The following is a 15,569-nucleotide window of genomic DNA, read 5'->3' on the forward strand; positions in this document are numbered from 1 at the left end:
ACCTGGGTTTGTCTGACCCCAGAATTTCTATGACCTTCAGGCTAAGCAGTTATTAAGGTGGAGTGGGAGTGGGGCGAATACAAAGAATGACTTGATATTGGGAGAACTTTTGGTTTAGAGAATAAAACTTGCTTAGGCACTTTGATCCTTGGAAAGTCCTTCTGACGAGATATAATTAAAGAGTGGCTTTCTTAGACAAAAGTCGAACAAGTGTAAATATAGAAAATCTGTACTTATGAGTCATTCTATTTAGTGAGAATGTATCTTACAAAAGGATTCTTAGCTTTAAGGGTTTCATTGACGATAAAGTTAGAGTCACTGGTAGTGATACATTTGAAATGTCTTCACTTACCAAAACAAGCTATAACTTTCTATAATAGAAACTGCCTGTTACTCAGGCTAAGTCATATTCCAATTAGCCAGGCTATACTTACCCACATACAACTGTGTTGCCATCTAGTGGTTGGGCTGATACTTCATATTTATTTAGTAAACAAATACTGATCAAATACCCAAAAGTATCAGGTACTATTCTAGACAGCAAAGGTATAAAGAATAAGACTTCCTCCCTATCTCAGGTTATAGGATCAGCGGATTCAAATGTGAAAGAGAATTTGGTGAAACATCTCAGAAAGAAATGACGTTCGTTTCAAATGGAAAAAAATTAAAAATAGCAAATTCCGGTCCATTTCCACATTCTGTACGGGTTGCCGTCAGCATAGGTGTGATCCCAACGGCATGTCTGTACTAGCCCTAGGGTTAAGTCTCCTCCCTGTTTTCTGAAGTTGAAGTTCTGTTAGCGGAGTATGTGTCAGTCCCTTAGAGAACCTAATTTCATTTTACCTTACCAAAATAATACAAACCGCGACATTTAACGTTCTATTCTCAGACTTAAGACACCACCACCATGTATATCTCCGTCTTACCCATGAGAGGGCAGTAGAATACATGCATGGCAATTCCTTTATTAAACCCATAGAAACCCACTCAGATTTGGTTTCGTACTTGGTATGTGTCATCAATCTCTTTCTTTTCTTTTTCTTTTTCCGCCAAAGAATCTTCTGGAGTGCAAAGTCTGAACGCTGAAGTAAATCAGAATGTTGAAATAAAATTCAAATCCACACTATTCTAGACCAACATTCCATCTTGGACTACTTTTGGGAAGTTTTCTAAACATGTGAGACCTTGGGAGGGTAGTGGGGAGAGGGGAGAGAGAGTTGCCCACAAAGATCACTGTTCAAAACGTACTCCAAACAAAACATGCATTTCCTCATTGAGTGAGATTTTTATAGTCTTGTCATGCCTATTCCCCCCCCACCACCACCATCCTATTGTAGAAGGTCACCCCTGTATCCCTGTCCCCAGCCCCGGGGTTCCGGATGGCTGGGTGGGATGCTCAGCTCTCCCCACTGTGGCTACGTCGGCTTGTGACAGTCACCGCCGACGTGTAACGTGTAACCGAACACCCTCTCTCCGGCGGGCGGGCGTGCATTCCGGCGCCTCTGTGCGAACAGCTGCGGGAGGAGCGTCTGGGCCCGGACCCGGAGGCCGGGCGGGGCGGAGGGCGCGGCGGGCGGGCGGGCGGGGAGCCGGCGCCGGGGAAACAGGCTCCGCTCCGCCCGGCCCCGCGGCTCCGGGTGAAACTGGGCGCTGCCCGCGGGGGCGCAGCCCGCGCACACCGAGCCGCGGCGCCTGTGCCTGGGGGACGTCCAGCCTCCGGTGTCCGGAGCGTCCCTGGCAACCACGTTTCCAACCGGCACCGCGCGGCGATCGCCGGGCACGAGTGCTCCCCGAGCTCCGCCCGGACCCGGTGACGGGCCTCTGCCCCGCGGCGTCCCTGCGCCAGGGCCGCACCACCTGTGGCCGCCAAGTCGCGTCAAAGTTCAGGTCCGTCGCGGAGGGGCCGGTCCGCGCGCACCGCGAGGGCCCCGCAGCTCCGCTAGAGGCCCCGGCGGGGCGACGGGAGCGACAGGGCCGACGGTCGCCAGCCGCTGGGGCCGCGGCGTCGTGGCTCGGAGCTCCCGGGCCAGGTCCCTGCCCGGCGCGTCCGCGGACCGCGCGGGGGCGGTTCCCCTAGCGACGGAGCCTGGCAACGCCGGGGGCGGGCCGAGCGTGAGGGATGGCGACAGCAGCCAATCAGGAGCCTGTGTGGCCGGGCGGGGGCGGAACCTTCGGCCGGGCCTGCGGGGGCGGGACGGAGGCGACGCGCGGGGGACAGACGGCCGGAGCGCCCCGCTGAGGGAGGACGGAGCCGCGCAGCCGCCGCGGGCCGGCGTCGGGGCCCCGGGCAGGTAGGAGCGGGGGCTTCGAACCGGGGCCGCGGGGGGCGAGGGGGGTGTCGGCCCCGACCCGGCTGTCTCGGCGCCTCCCGGGCCTCGAGGGACGCGCGGTGTCCGGGCCCCGAGGACGCGGGTTCGAGCGCCCGCCTGGCGCCGCGGGGTTGAGGCGGAGCGGGGCCGCCGTCCTCGGGGCGCGGGCCGTCGGGCGGCCGCGGTGGGGCCCCGCGGGGGGACAGGGGCCCCGCGGGGGGACAGGGGGCCTCGCGGGGGGACAGGGGCCCCGCGGGGGGACAGGGGGGCCCCGCGGGGGGACAGGGGCCCCGCGTGCCTCGTCCCGGAGGAGCCGCTTCAGCGTCCACAGGGGTCGTCGAGGGGCTTCACGTGAAGGTTCGTGTTTGGATTCTTAACAGAATCGACTCGCACAGCAGCCACAGCCAGGTCCGTGTTTGTGTAACGTCGGACCCGGGACATGGCCGGCTCCGAGGAGCGGAGCGGCCGCGGGGAGGGGAGGCTGAGTCCGGGCGGCGGAGGCTGGGCCGGGCCCACGGGCCGGGCCTCCGCTCCTGGGCTGCAGAGCTGGGGTGCTCGAGCCCGAGGGCTATTCCGAGGGTCCAAGGAGCTGAGAGCATTCTTCTTCTTTTCTTCTTTTTTTCATATATTTTTTATTGATTTTTTACAGAGAGGAAGGGAGAGGGATAGAGAGTTAGAAACATCCACGAGAGAGAATCATCCATCAGCTGCCTCTTGCACAACCCTCCCCCGCCCCCCTCACTGGGGACGTACCCGCAACCGAGGTACATGCCCTTGACCGGAATCGAACCCGGGACCCTTCAGTCCGCAGGCCGACGCTCCATCCACTGAGCCACACCGGTTTCGGCTGAGGGTATTCTTCCCAACGTTAGGTGTTGTTATTGGACGGTGCACCAGCCTCCTGCACGTTGACTAATGGCTAGGCACATAGTAGGGACTCTGAGACACATAGTAGGCACTCTGTCAAACCTTTACCCTAAAGCTAGGGATCGACCTGCGTGTTTTAGATAAAAACCCCCGAACCTCTGCCAGGGGTCCTCAAACTTTTTAAAGTGGGGGCCAGGTCACCGTCCCTCAGAGAGCTGGAGGGCCGGACTATATGAACTACTAATTCCTACTGTCACACCTCGGCTGCGCTCACTGCCCAAAAAACCTGGCGGGCCGGATCAGACTCCTCTGCGGGCCGCATGTGGCCCGCGGGCCATAGATTGAAGACGCCTGGATGCTTCAAGCCCCTTTCCCACTGTTTGAAGCGTGGCCCGTGTTTAGCTGATGAATGAACTTTTCTGCAGCAGCGCATGTGATCTACGCCCTCACTGCTCCTAAGTCATTTCCTTCCCGCGGAGCAGGCGGTGGCCGGCGTGTTCAGTGACCTGGGAGTGTTGTTTTGATTTGCTTTTTTAAGAGTCCGGTCCTCCCGAGCAAAGGTAATGCATGGCTGTGTGTTTTCTGTAAGGGCGTTATGATAGACATTTGCATTCTTTTCTTTTGGGCTTGAGGGATTTAAGAGGAGAGCGGAAATAAAACGGACCGGCAGTTTGTAACCGGCAGACGTTTACCGGGGATACTGCTGGGCGTGTTCTGAATTCGTTTCCCAGGCAGAGACCAGGAAATGTAGTAATTGTGTTTCTTGGCCTTTATTAAATTTTTTTGTGTTGAACCTGGCATGGATTTTTTTAAATGCAGATATAAAGGAATAATTTCTTTTTCGTGATATGACAATAAGCAGTTATCTAAAGTTGGAAATTGTATTTTAAATGATCTGTAATGAATCATATAGCAGATAAGGATTTTAGGACATTGAATACCAAGATCAAATTAAATGGAGAAATAAAAAGGAAAGGTGCTAATGAATAGAATTTTGTGTTGCTTTAAAATGTTTACATGTTTTGCCGAAACCAGTCCGGCTCAATGGATAGAGCATCGGTCTGTGGACTGAGGGGTCCCAGGTTCGATTCTGGTCAAGGGCATGTACCTTGGTTGCGGGCACATCCCCGGTGGAGGGTGTGCAGGAGGCAGCTGATTGATGTTGCCCTCTCATCGATGTTTCTAGCTCTCTATCTCTCTCTCTTTCTCCCTGTGAAAAATCAATAAAATATATATTTTTTTAAATAAAAATAAATGTTTACATGTTTCAAAGGTTCGGTGAAGATGAATGTTTTGAAACTATTTAAAAGTTTTAAATACATTCTCCAGATATAAATGTAAACTCCATATGTAAATGTTGCTGTGATATATAACTTGTGGGTATTAGAAGCTTGAAGCCTTACATTTACATTATTTATTGAGCACCTATTATATTCCAAGGCACAGTTTGAGCACTTACCTTGTACAGTATTCATGTATGGGCAGGATATGATTCTTTATCTTGGAGATTGGTGGGCTAAAATCAATCTAACAACTGGGCTAAAATAAGTACTCAGGAAGCTGGTTTTAAACTGGTAACAACACCCACCAGCATTCATCCGGACCTACTCTGAGCCAGGCGGTGTTCTAAATTCCTCCCGTGCATTAGCTGGTTGAATTCTTACCCAGCACCACGAGGGGTGTTATTATTATGAGCTTCTTGCTCAAAGACACAGAGGAGTTGAGTAACTTGCCCATATCAAGCAGCCTACGTAGCAGAGCTAGGATGCAAAGGAACACTCCCCCCAATCCTGATCTTACCCTCTGCACTATACCGAGTTTCCAGCTCTGTGAGTGACTTACAGATGAAATCCAATGGGTGTTTAAAAAGAGTTCTGCAAAGAAAGTCTTCAAAAAGAAAGAAAGAAATACATAGGGAGAGAACAGAAACTGGTATTGCAAGATGTAGACTGAAGTCATGTTCAAGCCACAATTAATTATACTTGGCATATAAGAGCATTTCCCCCCTGCTGAATGACGTGGGATTCTTTTTGTTTCTAGGTTCTCAGTCACGACAATTATGGCACCATCTTAATAATGTGAGAGGTGATTATTTTTCAATAAGAAGTTTAAAATGTCTGTTCTTGGACCATGAGTTAAATGTTAGATTGAGGAAAAGAAAATGCTACTTCAAGAAGCTTATAACCAGACATGTAAATAAGTCCCTATAATTTTAGTGTGAACAGAGTTAAAACAGAGATACAGAGTTTACTGGGAACATTGGTTAGGAAAAACAATGCTATATATGGGAGGAGGGTTAGAGAGGCAATGTCCTATTTGAATTTGGCTCTGAAGGATGAGCAGGAGTTTGCCAAGTCGGAGAAGGGAACAGAAGACAATACCTGAAAATCAGGAATATTAAAAGTATGTGGGTGCCTGGGTTTCAGGCTCAGTCCTCAGTAGGGGGCGTGCAGGAGGCAGCTGATCAGTGATTCTCTCGCACCATTGATGTTTCTATCTCTCTCTCCCTCTCCCTTCCTCTCTGAAATAAATAAATAAATAAATATATTTTTAAAAAGTATGTGGGCCTGGCCGGCATGGTTCAGTTGTTGAGCATTTATCTACCTAATGAACCAGGAGGTCACGGTTTGATTCCCAGTCAGGGCACATGTCCGGGTTGCAGGCTCCATCTCCAGTGTGGAGTATGCAGGAGGCAGTGATCAATGATTCTCTCTCATTATTGATGTTTCTTTTTTCTTGCCTCTCTGAAATCTATGCAAACATATATAAATATTTTAAAGAATATAGTATGTTTGAGTGTTGTCATTTACTGTCACTAAGATCAGAGTGTATGGTGAGTGGTTGGGCTAGAGCAGATGGTGCCAGAAATAAGAAATGGCAGAGGTTGGTTGCTCATCACATTAAGATCACTGAAACTGCTAGAAATTAGGTTCAGTGTGAGATTTCAGTGTCTCTCACTTGGAATAGATTTGTCCATCTTGGCAAAATTTAAAGGTAGTTTTAAGACTTGGAAGTACAGGATATATTATAAAACAGTACACAAATTAGGTAGATAAAAAGTAATGACTCAGAAAAGGAGAAAGAAGTGTGCTGGTGCCCTGTGGTGAAGAGCCTTTGCATCGCGCTAAGGACTTTGGAGTTGATCCTGAAAACAATGGAGAGCCCACGAAGGACTGGAAGTACTTAGGGAAGGTAGCAAGGTGGTGGTCTGGTGTGGAGGCCCGGCAGGATGGGGAGATAAGTTAGAAGGCTATCGCTATTGGGATAGATAAGAGAAGATAGGGCCTGGAGTAGGAAAATAGCAAAGTGAAGAGGAGAGGACTGATCATGAAATGTAAATTTACAGGGATTAAAAACTGATTGGCTTTGAAGGTGAACAGAAAAGTAAATAATTTAGCTTCTAAGTTTGGGAATCTGTGGCTAGAAGAACATGTTTTGTTTTGTTTTGTTTTGTTTTGTTTTAAGTGTGAGAGGAAGGTAACCATTTTAGTTTTGAACATGCTGAGTTTGAAGTGTATGTGACATGCAGTTGGAGATGTCAAGAGAGGATCCGTAGCCTGGAAGGGAGGCTGAGATTGGTGATTCAGAGTGTGAGTTGCACAGTAAAAGGTCATTGAAGCCCTGAGGACAGACATAATTGCTCTGGAAGTACATTTGGAATTAGAAGAGAGGAATAGAAGGGGATGTTTACTTATTTATGCTAATTTCATCTTACACATGTGATTATAAGCCATAAAATGGTTTTTAATGGAAGGTTAACGCCTTTTACATCCAAATGAATTCTGTTCTTTTCCTCTACCCCCCCCCCCACCTCCTTTATTGATTACAGAGAGGATGGGAGAGGAGAGATAGAAACATCAATGATGAGAGAAAATCATTGATCGGCTGCCTACTGTACACCCCACACTGGGAATCCATCTCACAACCTGTGCGTGTATCCTGACTGGAGAATTGAACCATGATCTCCTGGTTCATAAGTTTATACTCAACCATTGAGCCATACCAGATGAGCTGAATCCTGTTCTCTTGAAATTTCATTTAGGCTTTACTCATTTATTTCAAAAATATATTGCCCAAAATATTATTGGAGTTTCTCTTTGTAAAAAAAAAAAAAAACTTTATAGCAAATTCAAAGCCATTCAAGAAAGTAGATATTTTGTTATAGAATTATTTTTTCCTCTATTGTACTTTCTATTTTCATGCTTTTTAAGCCTATTTATCTTAAGTCAAAGCTCCAGAGGCATATGGTATATACTCTTGGAAGTGAGAAATAGTTCTCTTTTAAAAAGGAAATCTTTGCCTCCCATGAATTTAGATTATCAATAAATGTCTGCTAGTTGATTCATCTTAATAACCAATCTTATTCAATCTTGGCTTCAAATAGCTTAGGTGTTTCTAAAATTCATTTTCATCCTCAAAGAAGGAAGGTTTGCCACCACGAATGAGACTCAAAAGAATGTGTTATGTAAGGCTTTGAAGGCATTTTCAAAAAAGAAATTTCAAAAATATTTTTCCAATTTGTGGTCTCATTAGAATAAGTGTAATATCTTCTAAAGCAAGGACTGGCAAACTTTCTGTAAAGGGCAGATGGTAAGTATTTTAGATTTTATGGGCTACACAGTCTCTGTCACAACTACCCAATCTGCCAAAAGACAGCCATAGACAATACGTAAGTGATTGAGCATGTATTGCAGGCGTCTTCAAACTACGGCCCGCAGGCCACATGCGGCCCGCAGAGGAGTCTGATCCGGCCCGCCAGGTTTTTTGGGCAGTGAGCGCAGCCGAGGTGTTACAGTAGGAATTAGTAGTTCATATAGTCCGGCCCTCCAGCTCTCTGAGGGACCGTGATCTGGCCCCCACTTTAAAAATTTTGAAGACGCCTGAATTGGGTTCCAATTTATTTATGGACACAAAACTTGGATTTCATATAATTTCCACATGTCATGAAATATACTTATTTGATTGTTTTTCCAATTATTTAAAAACTAGAGGCCCAGTGCATGAAACTCGTTCACAGGTAGGGTCCCTACTGGCTGCCAGCTACTGTCCGGCCTTCCTTCATCTGTGCCGCCCCTGGTGGTCAGTGCACATCATAGCTATTGATGTAACTCCCAGTTGGCTGAATTCCCCAGGGGACACTTTGTACATTAGCCTTTTATATATAGAGATGTGATACCTCAGAGGGTGTGCAAAAACAGGTGGCCATATTTGGCCTAGAGGAGTAGGCCTTACTCTGCTGTCCCTGTCCTCAGGAGTGTTCTTCGGAGTACTTGAATTTCTAAGTTTAGTCTTTCAAGAATGGTGATTCAGAGTTATATCTCCCATTTCTGAGTTCTAGTACATTTCATAGAACATCTGAAATGTTTCACTCATCCTCCATTTCTTGGAGAGTGAGTGAAAAATGTTTTCTTCACCGTTTGGAACCTGAGATACAGAGAAATAGATTGACTTCTGCAATGTCAGAATCAAAAATAGGTTTGAGCCGGCACCGGTTTGGCTCAGTGGATAGAGCATCGGCCTGAGGACTGAAGGGTCCCGGGTTCGATTCCGGTCAAGGGCATGTACCTTGGTTGCGGGCACAACCCCAGTAGGGGGTGTGCAGGGGGCAGCTGATCGATGACTCTCTCTCATCGATGTTTCTAACTCTCTATCCCCCTCTCTTCCTCTCTGTAAAAAATCAATAAAATATATTTTTTTAAAAATAGGTTTGAAAATACTTTTCAATATTCAGTACTCCTTTCTGGACCTGTAAACCAGCGATCTTTTTGCCTGGGTGGAAGTGTCGACATTGAAAGCTGGATGGAACATAAGACCAGAAAGTGAGTGTCCTGCAGGCTCCCTGAAGGTTGGGCAGGATGAAATCTTTTTTTCCCCCCTGACGTGAATGAATACTTTTCATCCCAAGGAAAAGAAAACATGAAGTATTTCTTCACTTCCTGGACATTGTAACATTTATCTGATGAAAGGATAAAGTAAATGATGGTGAGATAAGAGGAATTTTAAAGGACTTTCCCCTCTAGCTATGCCAGATATTTCTCTTTGCACCTCCTATTTTTGAGGAGGCAATTCAACATATTGTTTTCCTTATAAATTTTATATTCCTAATTGGCAGCCTGAAAATAGCAGTTTCAGCATTCAGTTCAGGTAGTACTGATTCATTTATACTGGTTAGAGATTATTATTTATGCTCTACTTTTTAAAGCTAGACTTCCATGGTTTTCATAGCCGTGATAGCTGTTTACAACCAAGGACATAAAAGAAAATTATTAGTTTTCCTTCAAAGTTTAAATCCACAGAAATGGCATATTTGTAGCTTGTTTCTGTGTGGATGTTAAAATTTAGGACAGATTGGGGTAACTGTGTGTGTGTGAGTTTTATTCTTGCTGCTACTTAGAAGAAATGTGCATTTTTCTCTCCCTTTTTCCATTGGAGTAATACACAAACAAAACACTCCAGCAGTCTAGGATATTTTTGAATTGGTTACTTAGCAGTAGGAAGCATAATGTCGTATTTAAATGTTTATCTGTATTCTCTGATACTCTGATTAAATAAGAGTCTATTAAGGCTGATGACAAGAGGGCCTGCTGGAGGAAATGACACTGTCTGCTCTGCAACAGCATTTGCTGCAAATCCTCTTCCCTGGTCCCCATTACACGGTCAGGGGTACCATGGAGCAAAAGAGGAAAATTATGCGAGGTAGAGTGATGGGCAATTTGAGCATGATCATAATTCTATCGTTATTATTACGCAGTTAACTTATATTAATCTAAGTCGAGGTCAAGCAAAATGTAGCCGAATTTTATCTGCTGTTGGTAGAAATTGTGAGATGCTATCTAAGCAAGGCTTATTTTTGAACTTGAAATGCATTCAAGTGTAGTGTTGTTAAGAGTTCAGTGATCATTGTACTTTAAATGCATACCATGCTTCTGTTCTGTACCATTTGGGACATTTCAACAGTGCTTCTACTATGGCTGTAGTCTGGTGTAGATTTCACAGTCTAGTAAATTGGTTAGACCACTGATACTATAAGTTACACTATGCTTTTAGTTTGTTAAATATAGTGCCAAGGAGGATTTTCTGTGCTGTTTAAATTTAACCACAATAGTATGTGCATAATTACAGAATTTTTGAAACTTTAAAAAATAATTTTAAGTAATGGAATAGACATTTTTATTACAAAACAGAGATAAATTATTTTTTTGTTGTTGTTTTGTTTTCCTTATCCAAGGATATTTTTTCCATTGATTTCTTAGAGAGAATGGAAGGGAAGGGGAGAGACAGGAAGAGAGAAACATCCATGTAAGGGAGACACATTGATTGGTTACCTCCCACAGGCACCCCAACCAGGGACCAGGGCCAGGGTGGAGCCTGTAACAGAGGTATGTGCCCTTGACCAGAATCCAACTAAGACCCTTCAGTCCTCAGGCTGATGCTCTAACCACTGAGGAACCCAGCCAGGGCAGAAGTTATTTTAAACGTTGTTTGAAGCTGTTGATAATAGTACTCTGCCCCCACCCCCAAGGCTTTCACTATGTTTTATTGAATATTTCCTGCAAGCACCCTTTCCACACTCCAGGAGTGGGAGGAAGACGGGCGGGCAGGCAGACAATAGACAAAGCAGTACAACTGGGAGTGCAGGCATCTCCAGCTTTCGTCTGTGTCCAGGGCAGCGGACGCTGGTCTTTGGCAGCAACAGTAAGCTGGGCACGAGTGAGCACATTGCCGAGCAGGTCATTGCTGGGCTCTCTCTGTCCCCTTTGTTCCAAGGGCTTGGAGCACTCTAGAATGACTGTTTTATGGATCTCTAAGCTTTGGTATGCATAGAACACCCTTAGGATGTCATGGATATAATGAAAAATACTAGAAGTTATTCAGTATATTAAAGGAGGCTTGCTGAGTGGCCAAGCTGTAAAATATTTTATTCAGAGCTAATTATACCTATTTACTGTCACAGTAGAGTCTGATAGTTAAGAGATGAGGAGCTAAGCTGATTGTGTGAATTTAGAATTTTTCTGGTTGAGAGGCATTCTCATTTGGCAGATTTTTCCAATGTTTTTTAATAACAAAATTTCAATATTGAACTGATATTTTTTTCCCCCTTCTGCTTTCGTCTCACATTTTGGACATCTTTCCATATCTTCACACAAATCTCTACCTCCTTCTTTTTAATCCTTGCATAACATTCAACCAGGGTGCTCTGTTTGGGTGAGTAGTTTGTTTATTGCACTTCGGTGCCCAGGTGAGGGGCTGAAACCCAGCTGAAGGTCTGCTTGTCAGTACAGTGTGCCAGGCTGCCCCTTCCCACAGGGATCCCCTCCTCACCTCACTCTGGCTCTGCCCACCCGCACCAGCCTGGCTGCCCCCTCATTCTGCTCAGGCACTAACATCCCTTGCCAGGCTACCCTCTATGGGGGGCAGACAGCTCACACCAGCATCCCTCTGACACAGATGCTCTCCTTCCTCCTGCTCTGTGCTCTGATCCCTGCCTTGGGCCCTGTGGTCCTAGCATCAGGCTGGGGCGCCTGCCTTCCCCTCTGCCACCCGGTGGCCTTAGGCTGTTGTCCCAGGGCGAGGTGTAACAATTTTGGTCTTAATAACAACTTGGATTATTTCTTAATGATATTGTTGGGCTTGAGGGTAAAAATATTGCAGGCCTAATTCTTCATGTGTTTTATTTTAAGTAGTAATTTGAGAGTCCGGGGATGTTTAATAACTATGTAAATGCAGTTTTATTTTCTGTGGCTTTTATGTTGCCAAGTGAGATACAATAGCCAATGGATGTATAATTTGGGGATGTGATTTGAAAACTTGAGAAATCTGTCTTCTGGCTTTTAAGCTTTAGAATGAGATAGGAAGTTACACTATAGAATTGGATATGAATGTATGTGTTTAGGAGAGCCTGTTATGTCTCTAGTTTTAAATCCTTGAAAAGTGCATCTTTTTATATACCAGTAAAAAGAAAGCCGGATACAATTACATATACACTGTAATTGCAGCTGTGTAAAACTATGCTTATGAACTAAGACAGGAAGGAAATATACCAAAATATACCAGCGATTATGCTGAACATGGTAGACATAAATATTCTTCCTAGTTTTCTTTCTTTTCCAAGTTTATAAAATGTATTACTTATGACTTTTAACGCTTTTTTAAAATTGCTTCTTTTTCGTTTCTGGAAACATTTTGAACCTTTGGACACTCTAGAAAGGAAGAGTTTTGCTGCCTTCCCCCCACCACCCTAATGCTTTCCTAAGGAGCTAGTTTAGCCACGCCTGAGCTCGTGATTTGAAAACTAGGTTACTTTAAAGTTATTCAAACCTATTTAGGAAGCTGAAAAAATCTGAGTTGGGTCAGTTATTTCTTCCTTTAGAAAGGGTTTTAAAAAGCATAATTAAATTAAAAGATTAAGATGAACTTCATCTAGAAGGCATTTAGGCTGCCAGCAGGCACATGAAAAGATGCTCTACCTCACTAATCATAAGGAAAATGTAAATCAGAACCACAACACTTGTTAGAATGACTGTTGTAAAATAATAATAATAATAATAATAATAATAATAATAATAAGTGTTAGCAAGGATGTGAAGAAAAGAGAACCTTTGTGTACTGTCACTATGGAAAATAGTACGGAGTTTCCTCAAAATATTAAAAAGAGAACTACCGTATGGTCTGGCAGTTCCACTTTCAGATATTTATCCAAAACAAAAGCACTAATTCGAAAAGATATTTGAACCCCATTGTTCATTATAGCATTATTTATAATAGCCAAGATTTAGAAACAGCCTAAGCATCCATAGATAGATGAGTGCATAGGAAATGCAAGATTGATCTATCTATCTATCTATCTCTCTCTCTTGCCATTTGTGGCAGCATAGATGGACCTCAAGGTGAATGAGTCCGACAAAAAAGACAAATACCATATGATCTCACTTATATGTAGAATCTAAAATATAAAGAAAAAAAACAAGGTCATAGATATGGAGAACAGATTGGTGGTTGCCAGGAGAGGGTGGGATAGGTGGGGGTTGGGGAGAGGGGAGTAGGAGGGCAAAATGGGTGAAGGAGGTCAAAAGGACAAACTTGTAGCTATAAAATAAGTCCCGGGATATAATGTAAAGCTTGGTGACTATAGCTGGTAATACTGGATTGCATATTTGAAAGCTGATGAGATTAAATCTTATAAATCCTCATGACAAGAAAAAATTTTATAACTATGTATGTTAACATGTTTAATAGATTTATTATGGTGTCCCTTTCAAAATGCCATACAAATATTGAATCATTAGTTGTAGACCTGGAACTAATAGAAATGTTATATGTCAGTTATACCTCAATAGCCGAAACCAGTTTGGCTCAGTGGATAGAGCGTCGGCCTGTGAACTGAGGGGTCCCAGGTTCGATTCCGGTCAAGAGCATGTAGCTTGGTTTCAGGCACATCCCCAGTCGGGGGTGTGCAGGAGGCAGCTGATTGATGTTTCTCTCTCATGGATGTTTCTAACTTTCTATCCTTCTCCCTTCTTCTCTGTAAAATATCAATAAAATATATTTTACAAAATTATACCTCAATAAAAGGTAAGTTTTAATTATATAGTTACTAACATTGCATTAATATAATTGTTTTTAAACAATTGTTTTTAAAGTTAATTTTACATGTAATTTCCCACATTGTAGCATTTTGTAAAACCTCCTCTTTTGCTGAAACATTTAATCTGATTTTAAAATTTAGCTCTGAGTCAGCTCTCTTTATCCGCACAGCTGGGAGTCATCAGTCCCCATGTCCCCCGCGTGCTCTGGTTATCTTCCAATCTCTCGGTTTGAGGTGGGCAGGAAGTACCTCCTCCTTTTTCCTGGGAGTCACACACACACACACACACACACACACACACCCCGCCCAGTTTCTTTAAAAAATCCTCTCTATTGTCTCTTGTAATTCTTACAATTAACAAATTATAATTCTCATGAAGTATTGACACGGCTAATGAACCAGTGCCAGCAGAGCCAGTTCGGGGCTATCCCACTTTGTAATCCTTGCACTTCTCTTTAGAATATGAAAGTATTTGACTCCTATTGTGTTATTTTAAATATATATTTTTATTGATTTTTTTACAGAGAGAAAGAGAGAGGGATGGAGAGTTAGAAATATCGATGAGAGAGAAACATCAATCGGCTGGGGATGTGCCCACAACCAGGGTACATGCCCTTAACCGGAATCGAACCCGAGACCCTTCAGTCCACAGGCCGACGCATTATTCACTGAGCCCAACTGGTTTCGGCAACTCCTATTGTTTTGATTTTTGGCCTTTGAGGCCCCTGCTGAAACTCGGAGAGGACAGGAAAAGTTGCAGTTGACATCCTGTTATATTAGCTGATATTATTGTTATGTCTACCCACAAGCAAGTAATAATACCTAGTGGTTAAAAGCACAGGCTTCGGAGGGAAGCGGAACTAAGTTTGTATTACCTTGAGTAACTTAGTCAGGTCAGCCTCCGCTTCCTCATTCACACCCTGAGAATTAAGTGAATAATGAAAGTAGGTTCTAACCAAGCACAGTGCTTGGCACATGCAGACATTTAATAAATAATAATTATCGTCGTTTAAAATGTCACATCGCTATGCAAACATACCTCTTCTGCATCTCCTGGGTTTTTTTTTTTTTTCTCTTTACATTTTATTTGCTGATAATATTTGAATAGTAGTGGTTAGGTTCTGTGGCTGATCAGAAATATGTAAGAACTGAACTCGCTTGAGAGGACTGAGTTGACTTCAGTCACAGCATTAGATAACATTAAATACTCGCTTGTTAAATTATAGCCTTATTATTTATGGCAGAGGAGCAGTGATGTGGATAATGGACCATATCATTTGATTATTTGGAAAATAATTTTTAAACCTTGAGGTTGTAATTTTCACTTTTTGAAAGTACCTTTCTAAATTTATTTTTCTTAGTTAAATTTAGTTGAGTATCTTTAAAATGTTAGTATTTGGTAAAACATTACTTTATAGGCTAGCTGGATTAAACTTATGTAGTGATTTTGTTTCAGTCCAAGAATGTGCTTTAATAGTACTAATGATCATATATTATATATACCAGGGATTCTATTATAAGAAAATTAGTTTTCATTCCCTTCACAAACATTGTCTAATATAATAGTCCTCCCTAATCTGTGGGAGTTATGTTCCAAGTCCCACAAGGGATGCCTGGAACCGTGGCTAGTACCAAACCCTGCGGATACTGTTTTTTTCCTGTACTTACATACCTATGATAAAGTTTAACTTACATGTGAGGCACAGTAAGAAACTAACAACAATAACCAATAATAAAATAGGACAAGTATAGTAATTCTAGAGGCCCGATGCATGAAGATTTGTGCAGGATTGGGTCTTCCTTCCCTG

At 43.7% G+C, this 15,569-nt stretch overlaps 1 protein-coding gene across 6 annotated transcripts in view; it reads left to right on the forward strand.

Moving 5' to 3' along the window:
* Positions 1-8,276: 8,276 nt before the first annotated feature.
* Positions 8,277-15,569, forward strand: part of DENND2C (DENN domain containing 2C) — a 43,346-nt gene continuing 36,053 nt past the window's right edge. Inside the window, exons 1-2 of one of the 6 annotated variants that reach the window (XR_006742562.1) lie at positions 8,277-8,651; positions 8,882-9,158. The gene's annotated coding sequence lies outside the window, so the exon portion shown is untranslated. The remainder of the gene's footprint in view (positions 8,652-8,881; positions 9,159-15,569) is intronic. The other 5 variants (XM_045586849.1, XM_045586846.1, XM_045586848.1 and 2 more) reach the window with 5 other exon arrangements.

This window comes from Pipistrellus kuhlii, unplaced genomic scaffold (genome assembly GCF_014108245.1).
Source record: "Pipistrellus kuhlii isolate mPipKuh1 unplaced genomic scaffold, mPipKuh1.p scaffold_m20_p_24, whole genome shotgun sequence".
Classification (NCBI taxonomy): Eukaryota; Metazoa; Chordata; class Mammalia; order Chiroptera; family Vespertilionidae; genus Pipistrellus; species Pipistrellus kuhlii.